Raw genomic sequence first — 18,708 nt, 5'->3', positions numbered from 1 at the left:
AGGCTGGCCCCAAATTTGTATATGTTTGAAGTTTCCATAATAAAGAGCTAAGGGGCCGGCTCCATGGCCAAGTGGTTAAGTTCGAGCGCTCTGCTGCGGCGGCCCAGGGTTCAGATCCTGGGTGCGGACATGGCACCACTCGTCAGGCCACATTGAGGCGGCGTCCCACATCCCACAGCTAGAAGGACCTGCAACTAAGATATACAACTATGTACAGGGGAGATGGGGAGATAAAGCAGAAAAAAAAAAAAAGTTAAAAAAACAACATCACCATAGGCCAGATTTGACCTCAGGAGAGGTCTCAGATCCATGAATTTTCCTATATATGTCCCAATCTATTTATGTTTCAATATGCCACGATGTTTGGTTATAGTAGTTTAAAAAATTTATTATAAATGTACCACTCTGATGCTACGTGAGCTGTCCCTCATTCCACAAGTCTTGAACTTTTTTGAACAAGTACATGTTCATCCTGTTTATTTTGTAAATTTTTAAACCTCCAATCATATTCCCTTGAGCTTTCCTCTTTCCAGAAGATTTTTAGTTTCTCGTTATTCTCTCCTCGTATAAAAGTTCTCAAATTTATCAACATGCATTTCAGAGGCTTTTCGTGGAACTTTTCTCTTGTGACCCATGTGTCTCTTCTAAGGCACGTGGGATTTTGCACAAGTTCCAAAGGTGTCATGTGTTAGGATAAGGAGAGATTAATTTCCCTTTTAATTTTGTGACCTTTCGTAATTATTTCTCCTTTCTCCTCTATCAGGATCTCAGTCTGCCTATTTATTCCTCCCTCTTTGGACTGTGAACTCTTTGTGGACAATTGTGGTTTGCCATCCCGGTGCCGAGCCAATGCCTAGTGCACGGACAGCCTTTCACCTATTCAGAGAGATTTAGTGAACCTGTCTTCTTCTGCGGCAATTTTTTCCTTATTTCTTCTCACTCTCTCAACTCTGCTTCTTTTTTGCTAAAAGTGAGGTCTTATTCTTGTAAAAGAGGAGAGTAATATCTGAATGCTCCTTTGGGTAATGGCTGTTTTGTTACTCTCCAGGCACTGTACAGACTGGTCCAGCTCCCATTTATTGATTAATTTTGATTCCTCTTAGCAAACCTCAAAGTGACAGAGGGCTCCTTGAAATTCCTTTTGCTTTTTACCAATCCCAAATTTTATAGCCTGCCTTGACAAGCTCTCTTCCTTTGTTCCTTTATTCAACAAGGATTTACTGAGTGCCTACCATGTGTCAGGCACTGTTCTAGACGTGAGGAGCTGGTAGTAAACAAAACAGACAAAAATCCCTGCCTTAAATTAATGAGCAAGATGAATAAAAACTGGATCTTAGCAATGGAAAGAAGGATTTCATAACTTCTTAAAACCTATATCTGTTCATGGACAATTATGGTACCTTTCCGATTTTCTATTTTTGTTTTCCTTTTGAACGTTTCTTTAGAGAGAACTCTTCCCTCTTTTCCTCTTTTTAAGACCCATTTGATGTTTCACATATCATCTCTCTCTCTCTTCCTTACAAATGTTAATGGAAATATACTGTCTAGGTAGATAATGAATTAATAAAATAAAGTTAAATAACATTAAAATTCATAGTGTCTCTATAAAAATGTTTATATTTCACATATAACGGTTTTATTAGGTCTAAGACACAGTGTTATTTAAATTAACAAAAGATTCTCATTCATGTTAGAAGATAAACAGCCCTAATTTGTCTTTTCTTCCCACTGTGAGTATTAGGCGGTGTTCAATCCTTATCAGTTGCATTTGCTTTTCTTATGACAGGAGGCGATGTTTTGATGCCAAAGTTAACTGGTGCTGTATTGAATAAAAGCCTTATCTATATAAATGAGCTAGTTTAAAAATACTATGGCATTTAGTCAACTAATCAGCTATGAAAGTAGCTGAATCTAGAGAAAACATTTCTCTGCAAGACTTTTCTAATCTGTTTGTGTCCCAAAAAAGGGCGGCAGGAATTTGTGTATGTGCTAGCCAAAGAGACTTGAACAAAGAAAAAAGAAATGGCTTCTTAATACTCCACCTAAGTTACATCAGAGCTCTTCTTTTCAATTACTTTGTCTCAGAATGACCCTGCCCAATTTTAGTCAAGCAAGAATGCAGAATAAATTTTATGGAGGATTTTTATTTTTTTATTGGAGAGGGAGGTGATGACAATGAACTCTAACTACGCCCGTCTCTTCTATCTTCCTTCCTTCCCTCTCTTGTTGAATGTTTATTTATCTTCTTTTTAAGGTTATCTGATCTTAAAAGGGTGGAATATTTTTAATTCATTTTAAAAGAATGTTTCCATATACATTTAAAAAAATTTTGGATTATTCTTGTAGGACTTTAGCACAACACTGAAAATTTGGCATCTGCAAGCATAATTCAACGAAGAATTGTCTTTGCCTTGTTTGAGGACATTTAGTTTTGAAATAACAGCATTAGAGTCTTTTGAAAATAACAGAACATGAACAGAAAATTATTTCCCTTGGAAAAAACTGTAGCTAATTTTTCCTTTGGCTGATTTGCTGCTGAAATCACACATTCGTATAAATGCCAAGCTATACATATGCATATACATATGTATATGGATGAGCACGTGTGTGTGCGTGCGTGTGTGTGTGTGTGTGTGTAAAATTCCACTCTACAATCATGCTATAAATTGGAGAATTTGTCTTTTTAAATTAACACTCATTCATATACAGGTCAGGAAGTAATGCAGAATGTTGGTGTTGCTAGCACATTTCATCCAAGATTTCAATTAATTAAGTTTTACAATTCCCCCATTCAGTGGGCAAATACTGTCATTATCTCTCCTTTATTGATGGAAAATTTGAGAGCAAAATCTCATTCAAGGTCAAACAAAATCCAGGTCCTCAGAGCCAAAGTGAAAGGAAAATTTGAGACATTTATTTGATATTTCAGTTGAAGATAAGTATTTGTTGACTGAATAAAATATACACTAAAAAAAGATTTGGGATCTGCATTGGTCAAAATATCTCTCATTTCTTTTCCTTTTGGGAAGAAGGCCATCGAAGCTGTGAATTTGGTTGACCTTCATTCAGCCTGAAGAGAGTCGATGGGGAAAGGCAGCTACACATAAATGGAGGCAACTGAGGCTTGTACTGCCCTGGGAGAGCAAGAGGGATGGAAGCAAGGGGCCCAATGCCTCCAACCCAGTTTGTGGAATGCAGGAGGGTCCTGCCATCGTAGAGTAGAATGGGCGCTTAACTCTATCGCATGAAGCCGCATTTCTGCTTGATTTATTTTGAACATGCAGTTCCCGTTTTCCTCAGTTTCGGTGCAGTAAAAGTTCCACCTAACTCAGAACAGATTTAGATATTCTGGAAAGAATCACCAGATTTAACAAAAGGGTCTCCTAAAAATTCAAAGAGCTATGGGGAAAATTACTGATTTAGACACTTTGAAGTATAATGCATGTCCTGGGCCCAGTTCTAATCTCAGTCCATAAAAACCCAGCGCTGGCTTTGTGGCCACAAGACTGAGAAGTAAGAATTTTGTTTAAATGGATATTAGGTAATTGATACTGTTATCACTTAACTTTCCAATAGTCACACAATAGGTCATCCCTAGGAAATATTCTTTTTTTTGAGGAAGATTAGCCCTGAGCTGCCAATCCTCCTCTTCTTTTTGCTGAGGAAGACTGGCCCTAAGCTAACATCTGTGCCCATCTTCCTCTACTTTATATATGGGATGCCTGCCACAGCATGGCTTGACAAGTGGTGCATAGGTCCACACCCGGGATCCGAACCGGCGAATCCTGGCCCCTGAAGCGGAATGTGGGAACTTAACTGCTTCGCCACTGAGCCGGCCCCCGTAGGAACTATTCTTGTCCAAAGTTCTTTTCCAATTACATGGTCTCATCTGCTCTCTATAATAATAGAGGACCTCCATTCAGTGAACAACTTACTACTTACCAACGACTGTATATACTGTCATATACTTCTCACAATAGGTACGTTTTATTTTAAATCTCATTTTACATTTAAAGAAACCAAGGTAGAGAGAATAAATAATTGACTAAGAGCACACAGCTGTCCTGAGATAGCATACAGATTTAAATCTGGTCTGCAGCACTCCAAACCCTAAGCTGACAGGAATTGTCACTGTCCTTGCCAGCAGGCAGATTTTAATGTACCCATTTTATAGATTGAGGAAACCAGGAGGTTAAATGACCCGCTTAAATTCACAGGTCTCTAGTTTTTTAATAAAGAACTCATTACACCAGACTGTGAACTTGTGAGATGATAAAAATGTGTGCTGGCTAGAAGGTTTTTCTATGTATTATTTGTAAGGTGACATGTTTATTGTACAAATAAATAACGATTGAACTTGAATCAATACAAATTCAATTTTAAAATACAGGAAAAGAACATTAGGTAAGCATTTTAGACAGAGATCATAAATTCAAAATTTGGTTTCCAAGGTCCAATTTGGTTACAGAGGGCTTTTCAGCTGTTTTAGTGAATGACACAATCAGTTATTCATTTCTCCTACAAATATTTAGAATTGCCAACTGTATATTCATTATTAAGGGTGATAATAAAAAAGTCAAAGATAGACTTTGTTGAAGTTCTAGAATTTCATTGGTAGTAAAGATCTGCTGTATGGGAAATCATGAGTAACAAGACACGGGGAGGTGCTGTGTAAATTCATAAGCAGAGAACCACCATTGTCTGTTGGCATTAGTCAAGGATGTCTTCATGGAGATGGCTGATCTCGAGCTGTGTTTGAAAGGAATAAGAGAATTGCGGTTTGGTGAGAATTAGATGTGGCGGAAATCACTCTATTATTGCAAGGTTTATCTTTCTTTGCCAGCATATTAAGTGCCCTCTCTATGTGAGGCACTGTGCTAGGCTGGGGATACAGCTGTGAGTATGATACACAAGGTTTGCTCCCTCATGGATGGTACAGCGTAGAGAATAAACCAACATTAAACAAGCAGTTACAAAGTCTGCGCTGTGACAGCCCAGAGCAAAGGAATTGGCCATAACATGGGAGTCAGGCAGGCAAAACCTTCTGGGGGAAGTGCTTGGATCACATGAAAAAGTCGAGAGATGAGCTGACTCTGGTTATGAGCAGTAGAATTCATATCTAATAACTTTTGATGAGTGTCCAACCTTCCTCTGCCACTTTGGCCATTTCTAAGCAAACTTTTCTGCTACTATTGGTGACTATCTAGAGAGTTTAAGTTTATTTGAAGGTTGTCCTGGGAAAGATATTATGAGGGCTCAATTGTTTCCATCACTTCCTATTTAGTGGTCACAAACTGGGAGGAGGTGCTACTGGCGTCTAGTGGGTAGAGGCCAGGGATTCTGCTAAACATCCTACAATGAATGGGACAGCGCCTCTCCCCACTCCCCCACAAAGAATTATCTGGCCCCAAAGGTCAATAACGCTGAGGATGAGAAACTCTGATTTAGATATATGAAAACTTGGGCTGAGTTTGGGAAACTGGGTAGTTCACAAGGGCAAAAGCTTAGGATATGTACAGATGTGGAAGGGCATTTCAGCTGGAAAGAAATGTTAGGTTAAAAATGTCTTATTGTAAAGAATCATGGATGCAGCTCAGCTGAAGTTGTTTGTACTTATTTTAATAAGCAATGGGGAAAGGCATTTCAAGTTTCCAGGTTGGGGCTGAAGCAGGTGGCAAAAATGAACTGTCTTTTAGAAAGATGAGTCTACAACATGTGTAGGATGAGAGGAACAGGGAATGAGTGGAGGTGGGAAATTATCTAGATTGGAAGTCATGGGAGTTTAAACTAAGGATGATGACAATGGAGATAGGAAACAAAGAAGGATGTATACCGAGACGCTACAGAAGCCATGGCTTTAGGATGTGGCTTATGGAAAGGTTAGGAGAAGGAAAGAGGGAAGGCCATTGCAAAGGTGAGGACTTGGCAGCAGCCCTGGCATTCATGAGAAACAGGCATGGCAAGAAGAGGGCTTTTGGGGAAAATAAAATCAATTTGGGTTTGGGCACATTGTGGTTGAGATGTTGGCAAGACCTCCAGTTTGGACCGCCTCGCTGGTGAGCTCAGGAGCCAAGAGCCATGACCGGGTCTGGGGCTCATGCTAACATGTTTCTTCTAAGCCAGAGGTCCTAAACTGACAACATGCAGGCCCCATCTGGACTACAGATGTGTTTTGTTTGGCCCACATAGTGTTTTAAAATTCTTTAAAATTTCTAACAACATACACATCGAGAGCCTGCATATAGAAACCCATCTTTTTAGCTCCTCTTGAAATATCAGAGCATCTGGCAGTTTTGAGATCTCATAGTTGCCTTGCTGCAGCCTGAGCTAAGGCTCAGCTGCCACCTTTAGACAGGGCATGACGTCTCCAGGTTGTCACAACCCACCACTCCCTATTAAATTTCACCTGGCCGGCCCACCACACACATTTACTTTACTTGCCTGGAATCTGAGTTCGCAACCCCTGTTTTAGGTTATGGTTGCATCACTTACATGTCTTTGGAGGGAGCTTTCTGGAGACAGGTCGCCTCAACCTCTGCCCATTAGCACATTCCTTCCACCTGTACTTCCTCAGTTGGGCCTTATTTGCTTAGCATCTCCCATTACTCTCTCCAGACTGACTTTCTTCTGCTGTGGATATACACAAGTCTCCGCTAACTTGCAAAATCTTCACTTGATCCTGCCACCGCCCATGATCCTTTGTCCTGTAACTCAATTATTTTGCTGAATGAATGAATGATTATGTGAGTGATCGAACCTACCGATTACCATTCATTTCTTTGGGATCCCCATTTTCTTGGTAACTTTCTGAACGTGTTTGTCTTTTTCCAACCTGCTTTTCAAATCCTGTTTCCTCTGCTTGCCCTCTGAACTACTTAGCTATTTACCCCCATGGGTTTCCTTGTTCTTTGAGTAGGTAGCACATATTCTCAGTGGCAGCAGCTGTGGGTGTCTTGGGAAGTTAGCCCTTCCCAAGATGCCCATTGGCTCCTCTTTATCTAGGCAGGCGTCTGGTCTGTATGCCTCCTCTGCAAACACAGCTTCAAACATGTAAGCCCCTGAGATATCCCTTCCCCACAAACAGATTTCCATCCTAAGTCCCTCCTACAGGGAAATCCTAGAGCTGCCAGCACACCTGCCTTCTTCCACTCTTTTGCTAAACTCATCTCATTCCTCTGGAAACCTGTCTGTCCTCCTTTCTGGTAATCTAATCCTTCTCATGGGAGACAGTACCACAGGGTGGTTCGGAACATGAGCTGTGAGTCAGACTAAACCGAGCTTGAGTCTTAATCTCTTCCACTGGGTTGCTGGGACGCTCATCAGCAAGATGAGGTTGTTTTGAGGACTAATTAAGTTAATATTTGTAAGGGGCTTAGCACAGTGCCTGGCATATTTTAAGCATCATTAGCATCAACATCATTATTCTTCATCATGATTCAAGGCCCACTGTCTACAATAAATCTTTTCCAACAAGGTTGGTTCTCAGGTCTCTCCTCAAATTCCTACTCTGCTTCTTGTCTGGGCTGTTCAGAACTCACTCACTTTACAGTTCATAATTATATGACGAGGCTGTGAGGTTTCAGAGGGCCAGGACCATGTTTTACACCTCTTTGGGCCCCAATCAGCATATTCTAAGTGCCAAACATGTACACGGCTTTCTACGAATATTTGTGGGGTAAAAAACTATCCAAGACTGTGAAGCACAAAGCTGTCTTAGAGCAGAGTTCCAGTCCCTTTGTGTTTAATCAGAAGGAAAATGTTTCGTGTTTCTTATCTTATCTATTGTGCTATCTTAAGATAGGACTAATAAGCTATCCCAAGTCCTAATCCAGTAGACATTCTCAGGAAACTGGGACTTGACACTTTAATTAAGAACTTGTAGTTCAGCATTTGGCCAGAAGATGGTGCAGTGTTCAAGGGATCGTTCCCTCTGAAAGTCAAAACTAATTTTAAAGGGACGAAATTGCCATCCGACCAAGTCTATAAAGAAATAGAAGAAAGTGATGGCAATTCAGCTTTGACACCATCCTAGGGCTTAGCAAGTGTCATCTTTCATGTAATTTCTTACTTCCTACTGCCTAACATAATGAGCCGAAGGATTCTTCTAATTAGCTAAATATTATTGTACATCAGAGTAGGGCCGTGCTTCCTGTACGTTCTTATTTGTGTTTTGTCAGCCAAGGGAGGAAAGCCGTTAGAGGCAGGAGCAGATGTAAGAAAGGCACAAAACACGCCAAGAAGTCATGCACTTCTTTGCTACTGATGAGTCATTTTCCTGTGCCTGTTTTCATTCTGATATTAGTATGAATCCTTCACGTCAACATGTCTGACTGGAAAAATCTTTTGCACGTGGTGCATGTATGCATGGTGTATGTCCAGTGTATGTGTGTCAAAGTTTTCTCTATGCCTGAAAAAGTCACATGACTAGGCTTTTATTCCTAAAATATCTGGCGTAAAATCCAAACTGACGTCATCTTCTCATTATTTTTGTTTTCAGGAATGAACTGACCCAGGCAAATAACATTGCAGTCCACTTAAATTTCTTGTTTACGTCGATTGGAAACTAATTTAAACAGAACACTCAAAGTTGGTGCCGATCAGCCATCTCCTATCAAGTTTGTGTATCATGTACTTGCTCCATTTTTTTCTACCATGTAAAGTCTTCTGAAAATTGAAAACTAATTTATTATCGTGTAGTTATTAGCACAATCACAAAGGAGGTCACTGGTCTTTCCTTTAATTTCTGTCACAGGCTGCAGGCCGTTATTATGCTAAATCAAGGATACGGGGAGATAATTAACATAGCAACTCTGGCAAGTTTAATAGGTGAGTGATGAACATTGAGAGTTGGGTTTCAAAATCCATGTCTTAATTACCACCCGCCTGAATGCGGTGATGAAGCGGTATTCCAGCACGTGTATTACAGATACCCTCTGTCGGGCCAAAGTTTCTGTGAGTAGTCTGTGAAAGTATTATTCGATTGAGAGACTTCAAGGCAAGGAGCTAAAAAGGGTTTTGTGTTTTGCTTTAAAAAAAATGTGAGAAATCTTAAGCCATTCCGATATGTGGCTCTTCCAGAAGCATCCACTCCACTGCAGCTCCATTGCCGTTCTCACCTGGGCTGATGTTGTCACCCAGGGGACATTGGCACCATCTAGAGAGATTTTGGTTGTCACAACTAGGGGTTGGGAAGAGAACGCTATTGGTATCTAGTGGGTAGAGGCCAGGGATGCTGCTAAACATCCTACAATACCCAGGACAGTCTCCCTACAGCACAGAATTGGCCCAAAATGTCAACAGTGCTGACATTCAGAAACTCTGCCCCAGAACCATCCACTTTACCAGTTGTTGTTTTTCACCGCTAGTTGCCAACAGGTGTCACCACAGGCCCTGATGTATCTGCAGTGCTGTCAGAGAGAGAGTCCATAAACCCTTGGAACATATGGAATGAAATCCCAACAGCAAAGCTTTTGTGGAAGGCAGTTGCATGCTGGTGAGCTGAGGCCTATGTAACCAAAATTGATCAATTACACAAATTAAGCATAGCCCTTAAGGAATTTATTTTATTGGTCTGGACATCTGTTGCAGTATTGTCCAAATCCAAAACTCAAATGGTTGCTCTGGTTGCCAAGTTAGGCAAGAAAATCTAGTAGCTATAAAAGTACAACTGAAAACCCTATATTAATATCACGTCCATCTGCTGAATGTTACATAAATACACAGACTTTTTATTTTCCTTGGGAATAACATTTATTTTTACTGTGCCCAGTTTGACATTCTTATGACATTCTGTTCAGTTTATTACATTGTAACTTTAAATGTTTCTTCAAAAATGCATTTATAATGTTGTTGTTAATCTTTTTTCAAGGGTCTGTACCACCTGCTTAACTTGTAGTTAAATAGAGGAGTCCTTTTTCTTATAGGAAGAATGGGAAATCTTTGGACAAAGAGGCTCAGAAAAGATTTTGAGTAACACTTGCGTAGTGTAAGGGGAAATGATATAACAGCCATGAATGCTAATATTCCTCCTGCTCTTTTACAAGTTGAAATGTAATCTCCATTTTAAACTAAATTAGCATCATTTCCAAACAGAGTATCAGATTTATATCAGATTTACACAAGCACATCAGATTACTATTAACATGTAAAACAGTCTCTTTTAGGCTGTGGGTAAAAAATAGATTGAAGAGAATGATTTGATTTCCACTGTAATGTCAGGGATTTAAGTTAATCTGAGTGGACACGTTTAGGTGGAGCGTTGCTCCCACACTGAAGAAACAGCAGGTACGGGCAGCTTTACCTTACGAACCTGTTGTGATCCTGGCACGACGAAAACCTTGCCGTTATAAATACATCTGAAAATCATGATGTTGCTATCATGTCCATCTGCCGAATGTTAAATAAATATGTTGGTTGGTTATTTAAATATGTTGAGTGGTTAAGCCAACTGGAAAATTATAGGATATGTGTAGGAAAACTTAGAGGACAGTTTTGTTCATGTTTTTTTTCCTCCTTCATTCTCATTTTGTGTATTCACTGAAACCGTTTTCAGTAGTCAGTTATTGAATGGATTGTAGTCTAGTAATAAGACAAACCAAGGTGGTTGGGGAAACTTAAAAAACAAAAACAAAACCTAAAAAGACAAACAAAAAAATCAAAGCAAACAAAAGTTGGCACAGGCTTTTGGGAGACGTCCTTATGGTATTTTCTATTTTAAAAAGAAAATATATATATATAGCATTTCATCAAATTCATTTTAAAGTACATTTTTAATTGCAGAAGCGCTACATGCTTAGTACAGGACATTTAGATAATATAAACTAAGGAAAATATTAAAAATAAATATAATTTTATTCATTTTAAATGAGCTGATATTGACCCTAAATTACAAGGGTGTAAGATTCAAGATAAGGGTAACAATGAGTGTTGTTTTTTCTTTTCTAGAAAGTCACGATTAATTGACTGCCATTCACAACAGAATTCTCGTATCTCCTCACGCTTTTGGAACTAAAGAAGGGAGAGTTATCTGGATAAGTCCCAAATAAATTCAGTTTTAGGGAAACACATCTCTAATCTTAAAAGATAAACTTTCAGAGAAATGAAGATGTCTGTGGGTCTGAATTGGCCCTAAAGGCGAGAGGGAACTTTTATACATTGGTGGCCTAATCTTGTGTGAAATAAGATGAGATGCTTTTTATAGTTTTGCTTGTACTGGAAAGGGAGGAGCATGGTGGAGAAATATTGGGTCACCTGCAAAGAATGTTCGTGCCAAAGACTGCCTTATAAAAACGTGGGATGAGTAACTCATTGAGGTAGGACGGCAGAAAGGAGAATCTTCCAGAGGCACGTGAGACTGACCTTGTCCCCCTGCCTTTGCTGCTGTCAGCCCGTTGTCTTGGGCAAATCAGTTACTTCATTGGTGAAATACCCAATATGGAAACTGTGTCACAAAACAATTTTGTGGTGGGGAAAAGAAGCCTCTAAAAAGGTCTCCATCGCTTAGAATTCAGCATCGTATCAATATCTAGGGGTCCTTGTGATTTATATTCATGCACCCACTTAAGTAGATGGATGGTTGAGGAGAGGAGGTAACCTGGTTTTGGAGAGAGCCACTCAAACCGGCCCAACTCGGAATACTTCTTTGATTCCCAATAGTCTTAAAACCAACAGGCGTTTTCTTTTCCTGTTATAGAACTGCTGCATTTATTGAAGTCATAAGCCCGGAGTCTATCTTTAGACTCTTGATGTAATTTCTGAATCACCAACCATTTCTGAGACCACAAGATATTTAAAAATAAGATAAGAAATATTGACTGAGACTCCCTGAAGCCTGCGAGGGAAACGCAGATACTGCGGCCGAGGTTTACAGTGGAATTTCTCTCCTGTAGTTCGTGCACATTGAAAATGACAGGATCCATCCCAAGGAATAACTTAAGGCCTGATCCACTTAAACGGCTCCAAGTGATTTATCATAAATGTGCTTATTTGGAAGGTTTAGCAGTAACTGCTTGTGGGAGGTGGTGGGGTTAACTACCAAAATTGTGCATAACTTGGATCCTGTGTATGGCAATTAATCAAGAAATTATATTCTTTGACTTTCTAACAACCCACGCAGAGTGCTACATCTGTGGCGTGTTTAAATAGAGAGAGAGAGAGAGATGAAATATTTCTTCTAATAAAATGCTAATGGTTTTGTTTTGGAGAAAAAATATTGAATTATTATGGTGCTAGATTTACCGGGATGAGGGTTTCTCAAGTCACAGTCAATAAGTACTTAGGATAGAAAACCAACTATTTCCTGAATACTATATTGCAGTCCTTGAAATGCCTTCAGGATTATGGCAAGACCCCTTTATGACGCTGAGGTGAGAGCACAGGAATAAGGGTTGTCATAGAGGACTGCAGCATCCAAGGCTATTACTGTGGGCATCTGTTATATTTAACCGAAAGCACATTGGAATATGTTAATAAAGACAAGTAAGGCATTGCTATTTATTTGTGGTGTCCTTCACAGGCATATCTCGCACCTACTTAGTCACTCCAGTATTTGGGTTTTCACAGCAAGGATTAGTGAAGAATGTCTCCTCTGCTTAGGAACCCAGAATCTTACAACTCTCCTTGAGGGTTACTGTTACAAATTCAATTTCTGACTACTTAAAAGAGACCCCACAATCGAAAAAGGAAAATTCTCAGCAACAGCGTGGCTCTGTAATGTCACTTACACTCCAACGGGCCTTTGTGATGTGGTTCAAACTGTTAGTTTTAATGTTTTATTTTTCATTCATTAACTTTTTGAAAATTACAGTTTAACAAATGTTTGCAGAGCATCTCTTCTGTGGAGGAGATAGAGAAATGGCATAATACTTGATTTCTGCCTTTCAGGATCTCACAGTGCAGCAAAACAGAGAGAGTTATCAGAAATATTTATGATGTGGTAAATGCAACATTAATGAAATTGCCTGGTGCTGGTCGCTTACCATATGCCAGGCACTACATCAATATTCTTTTTTATAGACAAGGAAACCGTGGCTTGGAGAAAGGTCAGATCGTGTAGTTAACAAGAGGAGGGGCCAGCCTTTAAAGGGAGGTCTGTGTGGTTCTGGCTTCCATCCTCACACTTCACTCACTCACTCTGGTAGAAGTATGTACAAAGCACTACCCTAGGTCACAACTGACATTGATACAGTGCTTACCATGTGCCAGGCACTTAGCACCCATTGCTTCACTTAATCCTCACAGTAAACCAATGCAGTAAATACTGTTATAATATTATGCCTATTTTGCAGATTAGCAAACTGAGGCTCTGAGAGGTTAAGCACCTTGACTAAGTTCTCGTAGGTTGTGTCAGAGCAGCAATTTGAACATAGGCTCTTAACCACTAAACTCTATGCTATGATATGAAGAAGACATTGTTTCTCCCTGGAGTGGTGGGTAGCTATAAAGATTGGGGCAAAGAAGGTGTATAAGGCCATCCAAGAAAGTTAGAGAAATGGTCTTGTTGAGGACTTTGAGAATGATAATGCTTATGTCAGACTTTAATCTGAGTCAGTTGAAGGATGTGTTTTGAACCTTTCAGAAATTTTTCTAAAAGTCGTAGATCCGAATTTTAGTGAGAATCTGTTCGATTCCTTGCATTGTGAAAATTCAACACAGTGTCTGGGAATTCAGACTTACAAAACTCATTTAGAAGTTTTTTGTGTCCTTTTTTACTTTTTTTTGAAATAATTGTGGATATATAAGAAGCTGTAAGAACAGTCGAGAGGTACCCTATACCCTTAACCCAGCTTCCCGCAATGGTAACATTTTATGTAACAGTGCAGATCTAAAGTGGGAAACTGACTTTCACAAAATACTATTAGCAGGACTATAGTCCTTACATGGATTTCATCAGTTTTCAGATGCATACTACTGTTGTGTATAGTTCTGTGAAATTTTATCACATCTATGAATTTGTGTGACCACCTAAAGGTAGCTCTTTTTCATGCTGGTATAAAGAAAAAGGAAAGTAAAATGTTTTGAACAATCAATTGCTTTGTTGTTTGGCATTGTTATATTTGGGGATTACTTTGCCGAATAGTCAACTCTTTTAAAATAATTCATGCTTTAATGGCATATTACCATGATGCAAGAATGATTTTTCCATAGTACAAAAAAGTTACACTATATGGAAAATGACTCCCCTCAGAGGTTATAAAATTATTCCATCAAAAAAAATAAGGTTCCCATACACGTAGGACTTAAAAGCTTACCTGTTAGATTTCATTTCTAAACATTTACAGAGGGAAATGACAAACTCTTGACTTTTCTGTGTATTTCAAATGCAATGAGCAGTCACTACCATATTGAGGTGTGTACTGAAGGACGTGGCCTTACATTAACGTGGGCTACTGTTCATTGTAATTCCGTGCTTTTTATTTTGTAGCTCTTTTTTCTCAGAAGGATATGCAGGTAAAAACCCAAGTTTTCAGTATGTTCCCCAAAACCCCAGAGGCATGAGCTTAAAAGGGGTTAAATTTTAATGAAAACATACCTTCTAGTCAATGTGCTTTAAATTATAATTTTAAAAGCCAATCATTTTCTTTTTTGACTGACATGTGGCATTTTGGAGAAATTTTTAAATCTTCAAAGTCTGTAAGAGATGAATTTAGGGGGCTTGCAGTTACTGTATTTAGAACAGAAAAAAAAAAGGGATAGCTCCTAGTGAAGGGGTTGAATCAAAATCATTTGTGATTATACATCACAAAGAGACACAATCACAGAACATCCATTTATATGTACATCTGTGCATTTGCCTCTGACCCCAGCGCTCTGGTTTCTGTCTCCTTTCTTTACAAAATCTTCAGTTATGCGTAGATGCACACATTAGAGAGGAAATTGGGGCTAATGATTTAGGAATGTGCTAATTAATTCTCATTATGTCCTATGAACCGAGAGAAATAAGTGAAAGGTTGTCTACATATGCATATACACTATGTATATTTTCAACACTGTTTTTCTTCTGAAGGAAAGTTATGCTGTTTTTCCCCCTCCTTCTTAGGTTCTCACACACAGTGACAGCTACCAGCGTCCAAAGTGCTGACATTACGACTTAGAGATGTGATAAAGAGCAACATGTACTGCATTTTCTGTAAGTAAATGTGGTTCCAGCCTGGAGAGAACGGATGTAATCAGATACCTGCTCTCCTTGAGTTTCTTAATTTAAGCATCGTGGTTCCTAATTAGCAGTTAGATTGCATCCATTGTTATTTCATCTTTGGTTATCAATGATGATCAACCTTTGCTAAACAAAGATATGTAATCATGTTAGGGACACTCATGGATTTTTTTTTAAGGGCTTTAACATTTGATAATAGGTTTTCCAATAGCTTGAAGGGTAGCTTTTAACATTTCTTTTCCAGCTGAAGTATTTCCTGAGTTCTGTCCAAGCCCTCTATAGTTAAAGAAAAGGCTTTTTGACACTTAATAGACAATGTTGTGGCTTTTTTTCCTCTTCAGACAAATGTAGAGGCATTTAAACAGCCACATTGTACTATCGTAATTGAGACACCTTGCAGCAATGGCAATTATAGGGTGACTAGTGTCAAAAATATTCAGAATAAATTGCATTTTATCTGATTTTTTAAAACTTTCAAAGTTACCTCTCTCTTCTCTACCTCTCTCTTTTCCTCTCCTCTTTCTGTTTTATTCTTTCTTTTAAATATTAAGTAAACTCTTTGCATTTCACATTTTATCCAAGTTGTCCCAATTTTCTCTGGGTTTAGCAAAACTCCAAACGGACTACCCAGATCAAAACAATCAGTGAGGACTAAGGTGTTCTTAATTCCTGAAATGAAAACAAAATAGATGTTCAGGACGTTCTGTTTTGCTCCGGCTACCAGCTTGGCTGCTCGCTCTGAGAATATTCTTGCTTCCAAGTTAGTTCCAGTTCTGTTTATTCCGTCCTGAGCTCAGTGAACTTTCCAAAGCTATCCTCTTCAAACAACACGTTTTTTTTTCTGAACTGGAGTTTATTTTGTGCTGAGCCTTCATTCCGTGGGTCCCGAGAATAATTCTAGCACAAAGGAAAACTCTCTTTCTGACCAGTGAGAGAAAGAGGAATCTGAGAATAAGGACAAAAATTTCAGCTTTAATCAAAAAAGCAAAGGGCTTGGGAAAAGAGAGGAAAGGAAAAAAAAAAAAAAAAAGAACTGCAAAGGTGAAAATAGAAAAAAATAAAAAAACTTTTAATAAAGATTTCAGGACAAAGCAGGTATCTGATGAAGTATATAGGCAAAATAAACTCAGCATATAAAGGCCACATACTTGACACACTTTTTAACTGCCAGGTTATTTTAATTTGTGAAAGAAATACGTATTTCTACAAATTTGAATGTGGAGCAAATGTTAATGTGTTGAAACCCATGATTTCTTGATTGGTAGTATGAAATGAGGCAATAGCCTATTGAAGTTCAAAAAGGCAGAAGAACTCTATCCTTTATTTTAAATTTTCAGAGTGGGAGATGAATAAAAAATTAGGACAGCGTTAGAGTACGGGACTCCAGTGGTCATAGTTATGAGGCCCATGACAATGGCAACCGCAAGATCATATTATTTAGACCTAAACAATTTGTGACTGTAAATGTGCAGGTTGTTGTGTCCTCGTAGTCTTAGGCGTTTGTACATTTCTTTTAGAGGCCACAGAGAGCAAGAAAACAGCTAGTTGAAAAGTGAAATATTCAAGCCATGAGGAGAAAGAAAATCTATTGTCGTATTTCATGTACTCATTTATTTGCTGCTTCCGTGCTAGCCATGGGGGATACACAAGGCAGCACTATATAGGGCTTGTCTATAATACTATAGATAGTATATCTATATACTAGGCAAGACATGGTTCCTGCCCTCATGGAGCTTACAATCTAGCAGAAAGATGGACCCAGGAAAAAAAGTAATAAGATAGTGTGATGAAAGGGGCGTAGTGAGTGTTACAGGAGCACCAAAAAAAAAAATGAGGTTCTTGCTTTAGTTGGCTTTTCCCAGTCTCACTCCGTTTCCTCGCTTCTCTCTGTTTCTCTTTCTTCTCTCTTTCCTCCTTTTCTTCCTTCTTTGTTCTACTCCTTCCCTCTCAATCTTTCTTTTCCAACAAGAATTCAGTCCCGATCATTTTAAACAGAGAAACAGTCTAACATTATTTAGGAAGAGGCAGCATAGCACAGTGGTTAGAGCCATTGGCTTGGCAGGGTGGCCCGGAGCAGAATCCTGGCTCTGCCATTAGCTAGTTTACAACCATGGCCAAGAGGAATTACCTCAGTTTCTTCTTTTATAAAAAAAAAAACAGGGCTAAAAATACTTACTTCACAGGAATGTTCTAAAGATTAGATGGCATACTGTAAGTCAAGTCGCTGGCTCCGTTCCTGGCAGAGAGTGACTGTGCTAAAATTGTTGCCTGCTACTATATTATCATTGTTACTACTATTATTATTTTTCTTTTATGTTCTAGGAGCAACGTCTATATTATAAAATAGCTAGGAAATAGTGAACGCTGTATAAATTAACTGAAAAATTTTCTCTAAAAACAACCTACTAGCTTTGATATTACGTAACTCCTTATCTTTCGTTAGTTTATTTTTGCCCATTCACAAAAGCAGGGTTTTTGGATGTTAAAATTAAAAACCATTTCTGATAAACTAGGTTTTTAGACAACCACTTAAAGGCTCTGCCACAATAGATACAGTTGCTGTCTTTTCCTCTGAGTATTTTGAGGACTAAAGATTGAGCCCAATTTCAATTAGCCCCTTTAGGAGACAGGGACATTTGTTAACATTTACCTTGATTCAGGAGTAACTGAGACACATTACTCAGTGTCCCCATGTGGAGTAACATGATGAGATTTTCTTGTGTTTCATGAAATCAGTCTTACAGTATTATAGACAAACCCCATATAGGAGCTGTGTGAACATATATTTCTATAATTTGAAAGCACTGCAGGTGAACTTTCAAATTAAAATTGTCAGTCATTTCTCCTTAATCAGGATGTCTTTTGGTCAGTCTTCATGAGCACTTTTCTATTTCAGAAGTGAAAAAGAAAAGTGCTCTCTGCCCCCAACAGCCTAAGATTTAGCATCACCAAAAAAATCTCTCTTCCATGAATGGTCCATTGACTCTCCTGCCTTCTGTTTTGCTTGCATGGTTCAATGTGCCTGAAATGCCGTTCCCTGACGGGTTGAAATGTTACTTATCTTTCGAGATCTGATTCCAATGTCAATGACTGTGTGATTTCTTTCTCAATCCCCCTGGGCAGATTGAACAGGTCTTTCCTTTGGATCCCGTAGCTCTTTGTTCCTCTCCCTGCTACAGGATGCTGCATAAGTAAGTGTCTCTCCCCTCCCCCCGCCCCCCGTTCACCATGAACTCCTTTATGGTGGAATCTATGTCTTATTCATCTTCCCAGGAAACTGTTTTCCTGTCTTCAAGGAGTTCCCAGTCCGAGCAGGGAGACAGACATATAAACACGCAATTATATTTCAATCTGGAAAGTGATATAAAACAATTGTCTAAATTAGTGCACACAGATGAGCGCTAATTTACAAAGAACCCTGCTTTTCTCATGTAAGAAACGAGCAGTCGGCATGTAGGTGTAGTGTGTTTCTTAAAATAGCAATGTTTTCCCAGTGTTTGTATCAATATTTATGTTGTTGCTTGTGCTCTGTTAAAAAAAAACAACAACAAAAA

At 38.9% G+C, this 18,708-nt stretch overlaps 1 long non-coding RNA gene across 2 annotated transcripts in view; it reads left to right on the top strand.

Moving 5' to 3' along the window:
* LOC111768308 (uncharacterized) overlaps positions 1-18,345 on the top strand; it is a 45,526-nt gene extending 27,181 nt beyond the window's left edge. Inside the window, exons 4-7 of one of the 2 annotated variants that reach the window (XR_011427244.1) lie at positions 8,498-8,628; positions 8,753-8,826; positions 15,038-15,127; positions 18,278-18,345. This is a non-coding gene — a long non-coding RNA (uncharacterized lncRNA). The remainder of the gene's footprint in view (positions 1-8,497; positions 8,629-8,752; positions 8,827-15,037; positions 15,128-18,277) is intronic. The other variant, XR_011427243.1, reaches the window with a different exon arrangement.
* Positions 18,346-18,708: the final 363 nt, after the last annotated feature.

This window comes from Equus caballus, chromosome 16, assembly GCF_041296265.1.
Source record: "Equus caballus isolate H_3958 breed thoroughbred chromosome 16, TB-T2T, whole genome shotgun sequence".
Lineage (NCBI taxonomy): Eukaryota > Metazoa > Chordata > Mammalia > Perissodactyla > Equidae > Equus > Equus caballus.
The sequence above is the reverse complement of the archived record's forward strand: the minus strand, read 5'-3'. Positions and strand labels throughout refer to the sequence as shown.